The following is a 5374-nucleotide window of genomic DNA, read 5'->3' on the forward strand; positions in this document are numbered from 1 at the left end:
CTAGAGTGAGCGGAGGCCGGCTTGAGTGAGCGGATATCGTCCTCTTTTGGAAGGCCAAACAAAGTAGTTTCGCTTTCACAACGAAACACACAGCTCTTCACGACATGGCGTCACTATGCACTCATGTGTCAACAACACTACAGCGAGAATAAAAGTTACGCCTTCTTTCTTTGCGTGAACATTTGGGCGGCGTTATGCAAATCTTCCCACAAAGTGACGTAGACATGTGGGGGCGTGATAGAACGAGCCGTTTTAGGGGGGCGTGGCTGACTCTTAACTTTTATAAAGAATATCTCTTTGGATTTGAGACTTTAGTCTTTGCAAATTTACAGATCTTCTTTATGCACCAAGAGCTTGTAACACTCCAAATAGAAAGGAAAAATTGAAATCGCATCATATGACCCCTTTAATATGACTTTGTTCATTTGTTAGGAATGATCTTTGCTTTGATACTTATTGATATTAAAACTAAATGTTTTAAACTAAAATTGATGTATTTATTTATCTAGTTTTTGTTTGTTTTAAGAAAATCACATTAAAAGTTTCTTGAACTTCTTTTTTATGTCACTTTTGTTAAAATATTATTAAATAAACAACTATATAAGTTACACAAAGTGCCATACACATAAACCATTTAAGAATTAACTGTCAAAATGATTTACAAAACAATTGCTGTCTAAACAAATACATTTTATGACAAAGTCAGACAAATAACAACTTTGTACATAACAATCTGACCATAACAAGCAACAGGGTCAGTGAAGAATGAAGTAGTTAAGAAAACAGAAAATATAAATATTTGCAAACCATATTTTTATTCTGCATTCTTTCTAATCAAGCTGTATTTCTTTATCAAATTATGCAAGATTTTGTGAAAATATTATTTATTGTGTGCATTTAGGATGCATAAAATCATTACTTCCCACCACAGAAAGAAATATAATTTGAAATGTGATGGAAATGACATTTGTTGATGATGGTTCGCAAAATAACTGCTGAGTCTGAGATGTTTTATTAGAGATTATTATTATTTGACAGCGTCAAAAGGGCTTAAAAGACCTATAACAAAAGAAACACCTATAGACAACATTCTCCCATGCAATAAATAATTATAAACACTTACCACCTTACAATTTCCCACACTTGCTTTGCTCTGCTTACAATCTGGTAACTCTCTTTTTTCTCATTCTGCTGGCGATTCTGCTTCAACTCTTTCTTTTTTTGTTTGAATTCATCCTATTTAGGTTTCTTCCCTTCAGAGCCTGTCAAAGAAAAAGTTATCGATTAATAAACCCCTGAAAAACCACAAAACTCCACGATACATAATACAAAACTACTCCAAAATAAGGCAATTCAGGAGATATTTGCACCTTCATCTTTTTTGCTTCCCGGGTGTTTTCTCTTCTTTGTGAACTGTCCATCTGCTGGTTTTCTGTAGAATTTCTGCGGCCCTCCATCTCCACCTGATTTTTTAAAACTCTTTCTTTTGTCTGTGTTGTGAGGTTTGAATGGTCGTTTGCCTGGTGGTTTTCCTAATAAAGGTAAACAGATATTAATGCTTTGTAAGCATATGTCAGTAAGCAGAGATTGTGTCAATACAGCCCTGCTGGATTGTGGGTTGTTTACAATCACACTGCAAACTTGAAAACGAAGTCAGGTTAGAGATCTTACTGCATAATATATATATATATATATATATATATATATATATATATATATATTTTCTTCCCGTCTCTAGGCGTGAATGACTTTTTCCTTGGTTTGGCCTCCATACTGGACTGCAAGTGGTTAATTACCGGTAACTTTGTTATATTATTGATTTAACAAATGTATATTGCAATTCTAGAAGCTGAAAAATTAAACGCATTCTTTCATTATAGAACCATGGCGAGAGGCTGTGTGCGTATGAAACCTTGCTAAGAACCAAGTAACGTTAATGACAATTTACGTTTCTATAGTGGCTTATAGATCATCTTAAAATTACTGGCAGGCATGTAGTCTAATAAATGTTACACATATAAAATATTTAAACATTTCTTGTCCAAAAAGAGAGGTAATTTCGGTGTTCTTCGACAAAACGATGAAACACATGTTCACACTTACCCATGTGTACAGACTTGACAGCATCTGAAGTCCACGCAAGCATCGTAAGGAACCGTTTGCGACAGTCTGTCGTAGCTGAACGCAAATGTAGCTTAAAAGTCACTTGCGTGTATTTTTTTACTATCTTTTAGTAATTTATTTTAAAATACCATTTAATTTAATTGAACATTTCAGTTGCTATAAAAGAGGTTAAGGTGTTTTTGTTAAGGTAAAATGTAAAAAAAACGAGAGGATGTCGGATTCGCGAATGAATCACTCCTTTGAGTCGGTTCTTTTGAATGAACACGTCAAACGGGTGATGATCCAGTATGAATCATTTACACAGACTGAACACACTTTTGGAGTGGTTTCTTACTCTACAGACAAAGGTGTAGTCTATATTAAAGTGTAGCTTTGTTTAATTAATTTTTGGATATGAGTAAAAATTGTAATGTATAGCCTATAGATCTTTCAAAATAAACATCATCTTTACAAAAAGCTTTACAAAAACTACTCACACACAATTATTAAGCAAGCTTAATACAATATAAGCAAAGCTAGTCATTATATGTGGCAAAGAATGAGGGATGAACATTTGAAATTAATTTATATACGATACAATTATATAAAAAACATTATATATAGGATACGTTAACAAAGAGCGTAAAATAGACATGAAGTAAGAACAAAATGCCAAAAATAAATAAATAATCAGCCAAAAACGGTGCACACCCAACACATGAAATACATAGCCTAAACAGCGAAATGTAATTTGTCTCTCACCGTGTTAAGAATCATATTATAGTACATGCATTAGCCTATTAAATCATAAACCAACTACTGCGATCCTACGGAAGTTCTAAGCGGCCATGCAATATTATTTTTTTTCCTTCTCGTTTTCTCGTTATAACGACTTAATTTTCTCGTGATATCGACATAACGGGAGTTGTTTTCTCGTTATAACGACTTAATTTTCTCGTGATCTCGACATAACGAGTTGTTTTCTCATTATAACGTAAGTCGTTATAACGAGAAAACAACTTTCGTTATGTCGAGATAACGAGAAAATTAAGTCGTTATAACGAGAAAACAAGAAGGAAAAAATATATATTGCATGGCCGCTTAGAACTTCCGTCCGATCCTGTGTGAAGAGAAGACACTCTCAGTCACGCAGTCTGAACCTATAATCTTCACAGTATCAAATCTCTCTCTGGAGTAAGAGCTCCATCTCCAGGTGAAGAACATCCCTGTGAAGACCACCTCCTCAGGTTTGGTCTTAGACCTAAAGGAACAAGAGTGCCATCTTCATGTTGTTTTGTACATTTCCAACCTATTCAGAGAGTTTAAATTATTTTGATAATTAATATTATCATTCTGATATGAGTTAGCAAATGTACAGATGTTCACTGATGCTCTTCTATTTATAGCCTTGATGTTGTATAAATTCATTCCATTTCATGAACATAATAGGCAATGTGCTTTAAATTTTGTGGATAACAGAAAAATCCATCAGCAACTCAGTTAAGGTGATATTTCATCAGTGAAAGAGGTTACCTGGATCTTTACATTTTATGACATCAGACTAACTTTCGTCAGCCAAACATAATAACCCCTAGACATAATAAAATAATATATTTCCTTGAAGTACATTTCAAATTAAATAATTTCAATAATTTAACACATTCACTCATTCATGCTCTCTGATGTTGGCTAATGGTCACATGACATGCAAGTAAACAGATAAAATACTACAAATATTAAAATGTAGACATACATTATTGTTGCAATGTCACGGGGTTGTTGCAAGAGATCAAGAGCGGATTGAACAACAGCAGTCTTCCTTTTATTTACAAAATACAAAATTAAGCAAAACAAAACAGCACTATAGTCACAGAGTAACACAATGGAGTCATAATACATCCAAACTTCAACACAGACGATTCATAGATTTCATGTGATGTCACACCCGCATAGAACACCATTGCAAAGAAAACACTTAACCTTTTAGCACATTGCATTCATATTTTGAGCTCATCTGCTCGTATATAAAGTATACATCATCAATATACTGAATTTGATCTTTTAATATCACTGTTTTAAATACATTAAGGCACTCGAAGTGGTTTTCACATTAAACGTTTTAATGTCCCACTGTTTGTAGTGATTGAAATACATGTTGTTCAAATATCTTTGTTTTAAATATTATCTAAATATTTGTGGATTGGAAAATAACAGAAAACTGAGAGGCATGTGCTGCAGTTCTGTGGATGTTTTGCCCTCCATGTCTTTGAGCCAGTCATGTGACTGAAATCAATGAATACCAAACAAAGAGCTGAACAGAACTGGGGCTGTAAATAGACAGGTTTGATGAGGAAACTAACAAGACACAGGTGAACATGATCAGTAATGATAGGGACACAATAGCACACATGAGCTGTGTCCCAATGTGAAGTGCACGGACTCCGAAATGCACATTTGAAGTGTGATTGCATCACAGCGTCACAACATAAGCTGTCCCAATTCAGGATGCACCCTCCGAAGACCGCATTCCAAGGCCGATTGCGTCACCGCGGCGCAACGAAGGCTGACGTATTTCGAAAGCAACTCCAAATGCACCCTCTGTTTCCCAGGAAAATGAAGTGTACATCTGATGGACACTGCGCACCCTACCATATCCCAGAATCACTTGCGCACAGATGACGATGGAATTTATATTCAGAAATTATTATATATTCAGTTTAACATCAGAAAAACAACATCAGTTTTGAGCCCAGCCCTGCCTCCATGTGTTCTGGGGTCTTCAGGAGGTGAATCTCTTGGTGAATGGCCAGCACCTCCTCAGCGACTCGGAAGACAATGCGGTGACAGTGGAACGAGGCATGTCAAACACTCTGGAGACCACTCTGTATGATGTACCACTGGCAGACAGAAGAGAAACACCAGGGTCTGGATTATGGCACCCCATCACTGTCGCCATTCACTTCTCAGAAGATCCAGCAGCTCTGTCAGGGCCTCCCTGCTCAGCCGAAAACCATTAAAAACCTGTCCAGCGATGCCACATTCAGCTTTATCCTGCAGCACAGGGTCTGGTCTGATTTAGGGAAAGAAAGAAAAGAGAAATTGTTTAGAGCTATGACAACGTAATTAGTAGAAGAAATATTGAGATACTTTAGTATACTACTTTTAGTAACTACTACCAATACCATATTGGGGAAAAGCTACTAGTCATATTTATAACCTTAGCTAAAGGGATAGTTCACCCAAAAATGAAAATTCCAAACCTGGAACAACT

The 5374-nt window shown here is 35.7% G+C and overlaps 1 long non-coding RNA gene across 1 annotated transcript in view; it reads right to left on the reverse strand.

Moving 5' to 3' along the window:
* LOC107726565 (uncharacterized) overlaps positions 1-1528 on the reverse strand; it is a 2804-nt gene extending 1276 nt beyond the window's left edge. Inside the window, exons 1-2 of the long non-coding RNA XR_001638277.1 lie at positions 1371-1528; positions 1120-1262 (exon numbers count right to left, since the gene is read on the reverse strand). This is a non-coding gene — a long non-coding RNA (uncharacterized LOC107726565). The remainder of the gene's footprint in view (positions 1-1119; positions 1263-1370) is intronic.
* Between the last annotated feature and the right edge of the window lie 3846 nt (positions 1529-5374).

Source organism: Sinocyclocheilus rhinocerous, unplaced genomic scaffold (assembly GCF_001515625.1).
Source record: "Sinocyclocheilus rhinocerous isolate Xijiao unplaced genomic scaffold, SAMN03320098_v1.1 scaffold726, whole genome shotgun sequence".
NCBI lineage: Eukaryota > Metazoa > Chordata > Actinopteri > Cypriniformes > Cyprinidae > Sinocyclocheilus > Sinocyclocheilus rhinocerous.